The sequence below is a fragment of the Triticum dicoccoides genome, chromosome 2A, assembly GCF_002162155.2.
Source record: "Triticum dicoccoides isolate Atlit2015 ecotype Zavitan chromosome 2A, WEW_v2.0, whole genome shotgun sequence".
Taxonomy (NCBI): Eukaryota; Viridiplantae; Streptophyta; class Magnoliopsida; order Poales; family Poaceae; genus Triticum; species Triticum dicoccoides.
Genome location: NC_041382.1, coordinates 782,307,283 through 782,321,131, shown reverse-complemented (window position 1 = coordinate 782,321,131; position 13,849 = coordinate 782,307,283). Strand labels below are relative to the sequence as shown.

The 13,849-nt window shown below is 42.8% G+C and overlaps 1 long non-coding RNA gene across 35 annotated transcripts in view; it reads left to right on the top strand.

Annotated features, from left to right (window-relative positions):
* LOC119357287 overlaps positions 1–12,356 on the top strand; it is a 16,788-nt gene extending 4,432 nt beyond the window's left edge. For 2 of the 35 annotated variants that reach the window (XR_005172171.1, XR_005172151.1), the window contains exons 6-23: positions 1,367–1,508; positions 2,000–2,166; positions 2,403–2,483; positions 2,583–2,707; positions 3,261–3,400; positions 3,883–3,944; positions 4,939–5,539; positions 5,877–6,045; positions 6,811–6,991; positions 7,410–7,493; positions 8,505–8,621; positions 9,493–9,546; positions 10,129–10,233; positions 10,898–11,038; positions 11,146–11,208; positions 11,316–11,551; positions 11,704–11,754; positions 11,875–12,356. This is a non-coding gene — a long non-coding RNA (uncharacterized LOC119357287). Of the gene's footprint in view, positions 1–1,366; positions 1,509–1,999; positions 2,167–2,235; positions 2,291–2,402; positions 2,484–2,582; positions 2,713–3,260; positions 3,960–4,938; positions 5,540–5,876; positions 6,046–6,807; positions 6,992–7,409; positions 7,494–8,496; positions 8,639–9,189; positions 9,271–9,492; positions 9,593–10,128; positions 10,234–10,897; positions 11,039–11,145; positions 11,209–11,315; positions 11,552–11,703; positions 11,755–11,874 lie in introns of all 35 variants that reach the window. The other 33 variants (XR_005172169.1, XR_005172166.1, XR_005172167.1 and 30 more) reach the window with 33 other exon arrangements.
* The last annotated feature ends 1,493 nt before the right edge of the window (positions 12,357–13,849 follow it).

Genomic DNA, 13,849 nt, shown 5'->3' with positions numbered 1-13,849 from the left:
CGCGCGCTGTTTCCTTGCTCACAAGCTCCATTTGCCCAGCTTTCTCCCAATCCTTTGGACCTCATCGTGATATGAAGCATGCTTCAGTTCAATCAAAAAAGCTCCAGAAAAAGTTCAGAGTGCATTTTTCTTCTTGGAGATAAAGATTTGTGAATTAACCTGACATAGGCACAATTGATCCGATACATTTCTCTAATTGCACAAAGGGAAGTGCATTGTAACTTGTAAGCAAACTTAGGGGAGGAAATTCGGTGGCTCGGGAGCAACTAGTTCAACAAATGTCTTATGAACAAAGCTAATTCTGAAGGGTGATCCCCAGCTCTCTACCTATCTACGGCTCTAAATATTTGATACCGTTCAATTTTGTACAGAACCCCTTCATGGAAAGTATCCTTAAACTTAGCCATTTTATCCCTGGGTTCTATTGTACCCCCTGTGCAAAATGAAGGAAAAAAATGCTAATTATATTCTCGAATGGAACAAATCACACGAGAAAAAAATCAGTGTGGCTCTTACTTTGCGATTGACCATGAGGAAGTTCAAACCATGTAGTGTAGTGGGATATGCGCTCCAGTATTCGCATATTCTTCCAGTTTGAAATCCAACGTGTCTCTCCATGTCCTGAACACGGGTATTCCATGAGAGGCAGATTGATGATGGCGCGCTGAGTTTTGAAATAACAATGATTACAAATGTGCCATTGAAAGTAATTTGATGTAATTACTGATTTTAACAAATGAAGAAAGGCAAAAACCGAATCTGACAAAGAACACAACATGGTAATTGGAAGGAGAAAAAAGGAGGCGAGCTTGGTAGAGGAGAATGCAACGCTTAGCTAACACATACATGAATCGGATGTAGAGTACAATCGCTTTACTTAAGTGTCTTTCGGATCGACCAAATTCCCATCTGTTTTTATGAACACAACATGGTAATTGGAAGGAGAAAAAAGGAGGCGAGCTTGGTAGAGGAGAATGCAACGCTTAGCTAACACATACATGAATCGGATGTAGAGTACAATCGCTTTACTTAAGTGTCTTTCGGATCGACCAAATTCCCATCTGTTTTTATGAACTTGACCTAAAGGACCGAAATAGGACGGAAATGAGGGAAATGGTGTCATGCATGTGAGGGCTTCGGTAGACGTTGCTGATTGCCATTGTAGTAGACAACAAAGAGTTTGGATAATATATATGCCTTTCTCATTGTCATTCTTCAGGAAAACAGTGGTTAGTATATTCATCTATTACCAATATAGATAGATGTCAGCATCAAAATTTAATGATTGCTTGCTGTTTAAGGTTGATTTCTTCTTTTTTGGATTTGAGCTCAAGATTTGTCATTTGTGCTATTCATGTTTGTGCAGGATTTGGCACAGCAGAGGAGAAGGGGTTCATCGTGCCACTGACAGATGCTAGGGCATCGTCTCTGGCCTAGGTGGCGTCTTCCGTTGGCCCTGCTGCCATGCGGCAGTGGTGCTGTTTGGAATCGGCTACAAAACAGCCAAGGTGAGCTCCTCTCCTTCGTTTACGCCGAGCCTGTCTAATATGCCCTTTGCCTTCCTGCTCAACAATACTTGCTATGGTTTTGGTCTTTTTTGGTATGCAATTTGGCTTCCTGAATTCAGTCCCTAATTTAGTGGTACCAAGTCGTACTGAATGATGGATGGTGTATAAATCAAAACAGGACACACTACATTTGTTAGTTAGTTTACGGTTTGAACAAATTAACGATTGTATGGTGGCTGCCTCCTCACCACTCATCTGCCAAATTAATTAATGCCTTATTTGTTCTTCTAGTATTCGCTAGTGTTGTATGGTGTTCAATGAGCCAGCCATGCGTGCTTTCATGTGTAAATTTTCTCATTTTCACTCATGTACATATGGATGGATGCAGACCAAATCAAGTACTCCTTGGTTTCCTACCAAGCTTCGTTTACTTGTGAAAGCTTTCTCCCTTGATGATCGATTGGTTGTAACTGAAAGAAACCTTTTTGCAGGGGCTTGCCAACCACAAGGGTCAACTTGGAGCTCCTCTCTACCCCTGCAGGTGATTAATCTTGCTGTGGCAGACACCGGGGGAGCACTAGCGGATGTGTTCCCTCTGAAAGCAGTACACCCGCTGCTCCAGCACCTTCTTTTGCTATGTCAAGTAGTCCACATCAAGGTGCTTCCCTCATGAGCATCCTCCCTTCCCTATCATATCTCTTTAGTTTGATGCTGCTTATTTGCACAGCTATTTTTCATCACCTGGGTCCAATCTGTTTATGCTAAATTTTCTGGGCAGAGAGGTAATGAGAATGATTTTATCTCTGCATGTCACGTAATTGTCTCACTACAGTATGCTTTAGTTGATGAATTCCACAAATGCAATCTCTCATTGTTTTCATTGTATCATAACAGGACCTTGCTGTCAACTTCCATGGGATTGGGCCTTGCTTAGACGCCATGTATTCCATTCGATTCGCTTGGCGTGATGGACAGGTGCTGCCCCTCCGCTCCCATGACCTTTTCTTTCTTTTTTCTCGGATTTCAGCTCATGATTGTCTTTCTGCTATTTCACTTATCCTGTTTGTGCTGCAGCAGCAGCATGGACTCGGTACAGCAGAGGACAAGGGCTACATTTCATCGTGCCAGTGCCAGGCATGGTGCGCGGCTGTCGTGCGACGGAGGTGGTGCCATTCAGCATCGGCTACAAAATCGCCATGGTGAGGTACTCCGGCTCCTTTCCTTTCTCTGCTCTGCACATGTGCCCATCGACCATGCTCTGTTTCGTGGCCATCCACCCATGGAAGATCTAGTGTTACTTAGGGTTTTGCTACTATTTGGGCTTAATTAGCTTTATAGTTAAGTTAGATAAGTTATATGATTGGGGATATAGAGCTATTCCTGGAATAAAACACATTAAATTAAACATGTAAGAAGCTTAAGAAACACCCTCTAATTCTGGAATTCAAATCTGCGATGCTCTCCATTGAAGTTTTAACATCAATAGAGAAGTCGATGGTGTCATACATGTCAGTGGCTTCGGTAGAAGTTGCTGATTGGCATTGAGACAATAGAGTTTGGATAATAGACGTTTCTCATTGTCATTCTTCAGGAAAAACAGTGGTTAGTATATTCATTTCGTCGACAACCATGTATTATCAATATAGTTATTACATGTCAGCATCAACATTTAACAATTGCTTGGTGTTTAAGGTTGATTTTTTTTTAATTTGAGCTCAAGATTTGTCATTTGTGATATTCATGTTTGTGTAGGATTGGGTACAGCAGAGGAGAAGGGGTTCATCGTGCCACCGACAGATGCTAGGGCTTCATCGCCGGCCTCGGTGGCGTCTTCTGTTAGCCCTGCTGACGTGCTGCAGCGGAGCTGTTTGGCATTAGCTAAAACAACCAAGGTGAGCTCCTCTCCTCTGGTTACTATGAGCCTATCTAATGACGCCCTCTGCTTTCCTCCTCAACAATACTTGCCATGGTTTTGGTCAATTTTGGTATGTAATTTGGCTTCCTGAATTCAGTCCCTAATTTAGTAGTACCAAGTAGTATTGCATGATGGATTATGTATAAGTCAAAACACGACATACAACATTAGTTAGTTAGTTTATGGTTTGAATAAATCGTAATGATTGTATGGTGGCTGCTTCCTCACCACTCACCCGCCAAATTAATAATGCCTTCTTTGTTCTTCTAGTATACAGTAGTGTTGTATGATGTTCAATGAGCTAGCCAGCCATGTGTGCTGTCATGTGAAAATTTCCTCATTCTCATTTATGTATGTATGGGTGGATGGCGACCAAATCAAGTCCTCCTTAGTTGTGTGGCAAGCTTCGTTTACTATTGAAAGAATTTTTCCTTGATGATCAATTGGTTGTTTCAGTAGTAGCGGATGGGTTCCCTCTCAGAGCAGTACACCTGCTGCTTCAGCACCTTCTGCTCCGTCAGGTAGTCCACATCAAGGTCCCTCCCTTACAAGCACCCTCCCTTCTCTATCCTATCTCTTTAGTTTGATGCTGCTTCTTTGCACCGCCAGTGTTCATCACCTGGGGCCAATTTGTTTGTGCTAGATTTCCTGGGAAGAGAGGTAACTAGAATCAGCTCTCTATGTCACGTAATCGTCTCATGACACTATGCAATTAGTGTTGATTGATTACATAATAATCCTAGAGATAATTGGTTTGCTTATGGTTTTGATATGAGGGTGTCTCTTGGCACCTTACAGCATCCATATTAATCGCTACAGATAACCTGGAATCTGAAGACTCTATTAATCTGTGGTGGAATTATGATGGTTATTTTACTTCTCTAGTATCTGTTAGCTATGCTACTTATGCATGTTAAGTTATGAGCTTATCTGTCTGTCTATATGTTGTATAAGCTCTTGATTTATTGATGGTCGCCCCTGTTTTGATGCCTATGCGCATTGCTCGTGTTTTGTGTTTGGTCTGACGCTTACGTGCCCCACTAGTGCTCATCACCTGGGGCCGATCTGTTTAAGTCTCTTGGGTACGGAGGTGGAAGAACAAATTTAACTCTACTTGTAATGTTTTTCTCAGTTTCACTAGAGTATGCAATTAGCTTAAAATGATTAGGGAACAATCCTGGAGATAATATGTTTGCTTAAGGTTTTGATTTGTGCATGTTCCTTTTCACCTTACACCTGGCATAATCTCTAGAGATGATTTGGAATCTGATTATTAGTCGTATTTTCACTTCTCAACACATTAAAACATGATATACTACATTAGTTAGTCAGTTTATGGTTTGAATTAATCGAAAAGATAATGTATTTTCCGTTAATATGGACAAACTCTCATTTTTATCTTCTCAGTTCACGATCAAGGATTAGCACCAGTGTCATGTGGATTTGTTTCCAGAATGATGAAATTCCAAATATCCAATGTCGCTTCTAGTTCTAATGGTTGGTTTCTTCACGCAGGTTGTTGTTGCTCTCAGTGGGACACCCAACACCACTAGCGAGCGACTCCCTTGCTAGCGGCGCTGTTGCTGGGCACAACTTTGGCCGGTCAAGAAGCTCTACATGCTCCAACGGGCCGCTCACTCGGACGGCGCTGTTGGTTCCTCTATCTCTATCACTCTTTCATGTTATGTGTCCATGGCAATCGAGACATGGTAAATTTGTGCTAGCCATTGTGTCATGGTGATTTCTAGGGATTATTGTGGTGCACCTGCAATGACTAAATAGCAGCCCAAATTCTAATTTTCTTGCTGCTGCTTTGTGGCGCACTAGTCGTAGCAGCAGCACTTGAAGTGCAAGTCTTGTGGTAGCTAGCACAACACAGCCAGTGGTGGTGTTCTAGTAGGAGTTGCAGTTTTGCAAATGTCTTTTCACGTCCTACGAATTATATGCTTGAGAAATATAAAGCATGTGCTGGCTGTTATGTTTGTAGAGAAGAGGTACTTAAATCGCTGAAATTGGAGTCATGGTCTGTTGTCTGGAGCCAAAATATATACTACACTGTTGCTGCAATTTTCTATGAAAAGATGGTTTCTGGTGGACAAGTTCTTGTGTCCTAAAAGTATGAACTTGTTCATTGATGACTTTGTGTTTTTTTGGTATCTTCATATTGGTCACCCATGTGGAATTTTTCATCTGGTTGGTTGACTTGTGGAAACTCCTTCTAATAAACATGTCTAGTCGATAACAATATGCATGAAACTGCTAGTTGGGTCTTTATAAGTATACATATGCATGCCTGATACTTTACTAGTCCAATGTGGTTTCTTCTAGGCAACTTCATTTCTCTCTTTCTTTCTGATTTAAACATGAGCATCAGCGGAGGCCTTGCTAATGAATATTCTGGCTTCTTTTCTTTATCTCGATCCGCATTTGATGCGTGTGTTGCTTGTGTGCAGTTTGGGATGCCCATCAACAAGTGGGCCTGTTGCCCTCCGAGACGCATAAAGGGATTATTCCTTCTTCCACGGAATCGAGTGATTGTTCTGTGCTGTTTGGGAGCTAGGCCAAGGAGAACCTGCTTTGATTCGATCTGCTCAACATTACCCCCATCTCTTCATTTCCAAGGTGACTTATCTGTCCTCTCCTCTGTTCATTTCGAAAGAGCCTTCCCGCGTTTGTTTTCTCTATTATAATCTGCTCAACATTTAATGAACATTGAAAAATGCAGTAAGCTATCACAACTGGAAATGTGAGGGAAAGCTAACGCTACCAGAATTATGCGGGAAAGTTCTAGCTGCTGGAAATACGTGGGAATGCTTCATTCAATAAAACTTTATTAATCTGATATTAATAGCACACTTTTGTTGTAGTAATAGGAATGTGTTATTAAATTAGATTGGCCTTGTTTGTACGGAAAAACTGATTTCCATTGATTCTTGGGGATATGCCACATATATGTCCTTTTACTGATCTACCTTGAATGCATTCATTGAACTATCAAAAAGCCGCAACCTTCTGTAAATATGACTGATTTCGAGTAGGATGTACCTGATGGGAGATCAACTTTCCATTGATTTCTGGGGATACTTCACATGTATATCTTGTTGGTTATCTGCCTTCAATCCATTGAGCCATACAAAATCCACCACCTTTTACAGTTTATTTAAAAATGACTGATTACAAATAGGATACATATCTGACATGAGAAAAAGGTTATTTGTAGGGAGGTGTCGTATGTTGATTCGTGAATTGCTTTGTTTGCATGGCTGACCAGGCATCTGTGTCCTGCACATATCTCTAGTGGATAATATTTCTAGGTAGTGCACATTGAACAATGCATAGCTGTCATTGACAGAATTATTTATTTTCCTGCTCAATTTGGCGCAGCAGGCGCTCGACTTCATGGAGGAGGATGACGGCCGGGACCCCAAGCCCAAGCCGATTACCTTTACCTAGACTCCGCATACAAGGCAAATGATGTGCCAACTTCCAACGATTGATGTTAGCTAGTGAAAGACTCACTTTTCTGCTAATGACTACTTGCGTCGTTTTGCTGGACTCACTTGGCTTGGTAAATGATGCTCTAGTGGTTGCCTGTTAGCTAGTTGTTAAACCACTGAAGTTTCCTCTGGATCTGTTCTAGCTAGATAAAATACCGATGTTCTTGACAAGTTAATTACCTAGCATCTTAATGTGATTTTCTCTTTCTTTTTTCCACTTGATAGTATGGCTGGCCTTGGATTTTTTTTCCGAGAAAACGCAATAGACCTTTGCGTTTCATTTCATTGAAAAGCGAGAAGTTCAGTTACAATCGTAGGTTACATCCGGTTTAATGCACGTCCCATGTTTGTGGCAGCACAAGGCGGAGGCCAGGTGCCCTGGCTGCAGCCCAAGAGCAGGCCTCGTCCTTAATTCTATCTAATAGCGCGTTGAAGGATGGCTGCTCTTGGAATAAACTGATATTTATTTGCATGCTCGATTTGGTGCAGCAGGCGCCCGGCTCCATGGACGAGGAGGATGATTGGGAACCCATGTCCAAGCTGACATCCTGACATCGACTATCCACACACAAGGTCGTGGTTCTGCCCCTCTCGTCTGTGAGGTTTTTTCCCCAATTGATTGCTGATTCATTGTGAACCAAACTGCTATGTTGAGGTCCGTCCTAGGTTTCTTGGTTGATGGCACTAGACTGGACTCCCAGGTTTGTGCTTGTGTATGAAATTCTGTTATTTGCGTCGGATAGTCGGATAGATGGAATTGTCAGTGTTCACTCGTCCTAATCTCAAGTTTGACACATACTTACCGTTGGAAGCTGGTGGACAGTTATGACGTTACTTTAGTTTGTAGAACATACTTGAGTCAACCATCTAGCAGTTGTTGATGGAAATGCGTGTTGTTTTTAAGGCGTCTGTAAGGCGACGCCTAGGCGTCGAGGCGCCCCCCCAGCGCTTTGCAAATATGTCCGCTTTAGGCGTCGAGGCGCCCCCCCAGCGCCTTAAAGCGAAGCGTCACCTTAAAAACATAGCCGTGTTGGCGTCTTCAGTTGGCCCTGCTGCCATGTGGTGGTGGCGGTGCTGTTAGGCATTGGCTAGAAAACAGGCATGTTGAGTTCGTCCAGCTCCTCTCCCCCTCTCCTCTTGCCAGGGGAAGGGATTCCATCAGTACCTTCTATGTGAATAACAAGTGCTGGCTCTGTTCCTCGTTCAGTTTGCATCAGAATTTTCAGGGGCCCTCACTCTGCATCTGTTCTGCTTTAAGTAAAGAAACAATATGTGTGCATCTAAACAAATATTTTCAAAGTTGTCGCTGCTCTGCTCTAGCACAGTTTCTTCACACTTGCATCGGTTTCTACACATATCCGGGCCTTGTATTTGTACTTGAACCAGCTCATTGTCATTACCTAAAATTGATGATAATGGGTAGAATAGAGATTGTTTGGTCCTGGTCAAAGCTTTGTCTCTAGAGGAATTGATCTCTTTATTAACATGATTGATTGACGTTGTATAGGACAATCATGATGTATTAGTGATTTGATATCGAACATTAGTTTTATGAGATGATTATTTTTCTATTTAGAGCAGCAGACGCCTTCCAGTTCCATGGATGACATCGACGACGTAGACGTGCGCCCAAACTGAGGAAATGTCGAGTCCGACCTCAACCTCTACTATGAGGTTGCCCAAAACGGCTCGCCATAGAAGGTCAATCCCTCTCGACTGTGAGTTTTTTTCTTCAAGTTATCGCCTCTGCTGTAGCCTAGTTTCTAAACAAAACTTGGTACAGAAAATGCTCTTCGGACTAAACTAGATGCAGAAAAATATCTCCTTCAGCAAAACCAGTGTCACCTTTGACAACTTAATTCACACACTAGTAGCTCTTGTAGGAAACTGTGGTTGTGATTCAGTCACCAAGTTATCGCACCACTTGGCCCTACTATGATTTTTATTTTAGCTGGTTTGAAATTGGAGAACTCAATGGCGGAAAAATTTATAGTTGCCGCCTTAGAGCCAATTTATTTTAATAATTGAAACATTTTGTAGTTATATTTGTGATTCAGTCTGAAACACTTTATTTTTGGTCTTGAAGCTATCCGATCTGGAATCCAACCATTTCGGAATTTATGTATTTTGATTTGATCCGCACCCATATCAATCTTTACCTTTCCAGCAAATTCAAGCTCCTATATTAATGACATGTTAGATCCTGAAAGCATGTCAACTGGGAATTGCATTAGGAACTGGAAAATTCACAAGCAGATTCCAATTTCAGGGGATGCATTAGTACTACAAGATGACACTGTAGCCTCACTATGCAGTGTGCCATCACCCGCTTTAAATGCGAATTTACTAGGTGAAAAATCATCAACTTGCAAAAGCTTACATTCACTGTAAATCCTTCCAGATAATCTTAGATTCGGGATCCATAATTACTGCGCAACAACTTTGGGAATTCAATTCGATCTGGATTTACTGCTTCCTTCACATGCTTGCTACTCAGCTAGTGTAGTAGTATTCATTTACACACATCGCTTTTAGTATTGCTACCCCAGTAAGTAACAGGCAATTCTTGCAGCTGGCTTGCTGGTGGTGGATCCTGGAGTGCCTTTGTCGGTTCATCGCCATCATGGTAGTGGCCTGGAGCTGTCAATCAGTTTGAAACCTCATCAGATTAGGTGTTTTTTTGTGTTTGCTCTGATCTGGATCAAATTGCGTGGATGCGTCACATCGTCTCAATCGCTTTTTTGGGCCTGATTTCTTGGCTCAAAAGATTGCGAAATGTGCGTTAGGAGTAAAGGATAGATTTTGTGACGTGCATCAAATTCCTCTATTTCATGATGAGACTATGAATTACCTTAGTGTTGAAAAGTTATAAAGTGATTCTTGCTGGTAACTTGGTATAGCTTGGATTTAGGCAGCTGCATCAACTTTTCAGTTTTCACCAATCCTGCAGATACTAGATGCTTGATTCTGGCACTCTTGCCACAAATCTTGAGATTCATCTACTCTGCTGTAAATCCTCCAATTCTTACACTGCTATAAATCTTGACATTGATGCACTCTACTGTAAAAATCTTGAGCTGGTTTTGGGAACTTTTGGGTTCATGGCGCTATTTACTGTTTTGTTGTTGAGAGTTAAACCATACCATATTCCTTGTGTTGAGCTGGCTATGTGTGTATTGACTGAATTTGGTGCCGCGCCTTTCACCAGGGAGACATCAGGTCTGCTCTCCTCGGATGTTGTCTCTGCCTCGGTATGAGAGCGCTGGCGAGGAGCTCACGGTGCTTCCCAGGCACAGCAAGGTTGTTGTCACCGGTAAGAACTGAACAAAGTCGTTGCTGGTCAGCCTACATGGTATTGTCAAGAAGGCTGTTGGCCTTGGAGGCTGGCACTGGCTGGTCAGTCTTCGTTAGGCCTTGTACAATGAGGAATGCTTATGCAAGGTGCTCAAGGAGAGAGAATAGGCTTTGCTTCCTGGAAAGAAGAATTGATACCTACAATGGGCAGTGCCTCCGTATAAGTGCTTAGGATGGATTAGTACACGCAAGATTACTACCGGCAGGCAGAAGCACCTGTTAGCACCGGAAGCAAACTTTGGCTTCTGTTGCCTTTCTGAGGCACCTAGCCAAGCGTACGGGAGCAAAGAAACCGTTTTTTATTCCTGAAGCACCGGTGGAGGCTCCAGCATTGTACAGGGCCTTAGAGTACATTATTTGGGCATGCCACTTGAAACTCTGATACTTAGTTGGTTGCTGGCTCTCAATCTTGACAATTGCAATGAGAGTGAAAAGAATAAAGATATGTCTGACTTTTCTTTTCAGAAGGTAGCTAGTCAAGCAATTCTATCAACCCAACTACCCAAGTTTCAGACTAGTATTATTAGCTTGAAAGTTGAAGATGCATATGAAAGCATTAGTAGAAAACAACATGCTCATATGGTATCTTTGTTCTAATTCCTGAGATATTATTGAAAAAGCAGGATCTAAAGAATGGTGTGGAGGTGAAGCTGCAGAGGATTGCCCTGAGTGTCTTGAAAGCTCCACCTGGTAACAAGGACGACGACGTGATCGATGGTCATTCTGCGGTAGCTTCAGCATGGGAGAGAAAGACATAAACTAGTGTAAGACCATGATGTTTTTTTTCGCAATGTAGCCAAATGCTTTATAAACTATCTATGAATAGCACAATCAGATCAGACTAAATGTTCTCTTCCTGTTTTGCGAGCAGCGAGCATTGATCGATGGTCATTCTGCGGTAGCTTCAACATGGGAGAGAAAGACATAAACTAGTGTAAGACCATGATGTTTTTTTTCGCAATGTAGCCAAATGCTTTATAAACTATCTATGAATAGCACAATCAGATCAGACTAAATGTTCTCTTCCTGTTTTGCGAGCAGCGAGCATTGAGTACGAGAAGCCAACAAAGCCAAGGTTACGGTACACAAGACCATGGTCATCCTACAGGACGATGTCCTGCAGCCAGGCCAATTTTGACTCAACTTGGAAGCTGCGAGCGGTAATCACTGTTGCCATCCCGGCAACTAATCATGACACGGCAAGTAATTACGTCTGTAAGATGAATGAGATTGGGCGAGTGCAGTCAAGTCATTCTCATTGTCATTGTGTTTGTTAGGTAGGATCTGTCAGCGCGGTCAAGTCATTCTCATTGTCACTGTGTTGCTAAACTCGTGATATTTGTCCGTGACTCCTGGGGACTTAATAATCCCAGCGAGTCTGTGTACCATGGCAGTTGCGCTGAATGATCTGAGGTTGTTTGTTTTGCAGAGAGTGAACCTGACACCCACACTATGGAGATACTGGAAGCACTTGAACCTTGTAAGTACCACCATCCTATCCTATGTATTGATCCTTGAGCAGCAAATGATCCATGTCAAGCAAGTGTACTTACCTTTGGATTCACTCCTGATAATATACTGGGGGGTGAAAACTTTGCAGGTGCCACTCCATCGGAGGAGCGGCTCTTCCATGGGGCCCAGCCGCATTTCCTTGAGAAATATCCATGTGGGAGGGAGGGAGCATCCAGCAGACCTTATTGTTGTACTCTACAACTTGCACTAGAGAAGAGAAGAAAAGAGAAGAGAAGGCTGGCAGACTTGATTTGACGAGCCGTCGCTGTATCTTGCTGTTTTGCTGTATCTTTTTGGCCCAGGAGCAAGGGACATGATCCTTGTATCTGTCTGCGCACCACAAATCTTGTTGGCTGCACAAGCAAAGCTCTTCCTAAGTAGATCCAAACTCTATGGACTTTAGTCTTGTAAGTGAAGTGGGTAGCGTGGATAGATTGTTGTCAAGTGATTAACTATGGCTTAATTGTACATCTGATGATGAATGGCGGGGTTGTTATAATGAATGGCATGTCGCTTTTTAATTTCATGTGCAATGCACAATAAATGCAACGCGTTATGCTTTGAAATTTCTAGCAAGGGTTCTTGAAGGCCATCGTCATTTTTTCATTTGTTAGATTGTTCCTGGGGTGTTTTTGGAGAGTAGTTGTACATCTTGTTATGGACTTGTCGATAAAACTAAGGAGGTGTTTGTTTCTGTGACTGGTAATGTAAACGTAATGGGAAACAGATTACGCCCTGTAACAGCTCCGCACGGGATAAACCATGTTTTGTTTGGTTGTGCTGTGTAAAGGAAATGGATCTGCAGGAGGAGGTTGATGGAGGATGAAGAGATTGATCCGGAGATGGGCCTTGTCGTCGGCTTCAACCGTCCACCCTCGTCGGCGGCGGCGTTGTTCCTGGCAACTGATGTGGCGAGGTCGTTCCCGGCGGCTGATGTGCGAGGTCGATCCCGGCGACGGAACGAGGAGGAGAGGACCGAGGGGAGGCCATGACGCTGGACTCGAAGAGGGTCGTGGGGAGGTGGCAGCGTTGGACTTGAAGGGAGCAGATGGTGCAAACAGATCGAGGAGGAGGGACAGGGAGTCGCTAGGGAGGAGGAGGGCTCGGGGCTCAGGTGGTAAGGAAAGCTTTACCGGTGGGTTGTGGGCGGTATCGATCGATAGCCGTCCTGGATCTGATTAAGAGGAATGATCACCAAATGTCTGTAACAGTATCCACTTACACTGTAAACAGGTGACGGACGGAATTCTGATGAAACGAACACCTCCTAAATGAACAGCCAACTAGTAAGATGCCTGTGCATTGCACGTAACACCAAAATGCATTGATCCAGGTCATCTCAAGTTTAACAAATATTGATAGGTTTCTTCGGATATTCATTCTTCTCTAGAGCTCACAAACATCCAGGTGAATAGTAAATGTTGGGAAAATAGATAAAAAATTATTTTGCAAATAAAAGCGTTCAAGTGTTCAACCTACATCCAAAACTTCATGAAGAGTGCTTTGCAAAAATGATCTTTAGAAAATATTTTTTGAGTATCGGTTTTTTTCTAAACCGCCATGAATGTAACTCGGGATGAATTGGAAGGCGGCGGAGGAGATGGCGAGGAGGAGGGGGTCGTGGTGGTGGTCGGCAATGCGGCCTAAGAGAGAAGGCACGAGAGGCGTTGGGAGCAGACAACGCCAAGAGCAGCAACCTCTCTAGATCCTTCTTATTTTGTCCTGAGATGGCTAGATGAGCTGAGAGGTAGGAGGTTATCTACAAAAAAGGAGTGGAGTGTGGGGGTCTTTTTACAAAACTAACATAATTTGTTTCAGATGCATTGGATGTGAATCGAACGGTTGCAAATGAAGGATGGTAGGCACACCATCATCACCAAGTCGGCTTTTTATAGAAGTAGAGATGAATGTATATATAGGTTGATTACTTGATAAAAAAGCTGAATGTTTTTTTTATCTAATGGCCTTGTCGTGTTGATCACATGATCAGTTTGTGGACCATTCACCTGCCTATGCCTATGGTCGATTTGCTTGTTGTATACTCTGGGCAGCATATGCACTTG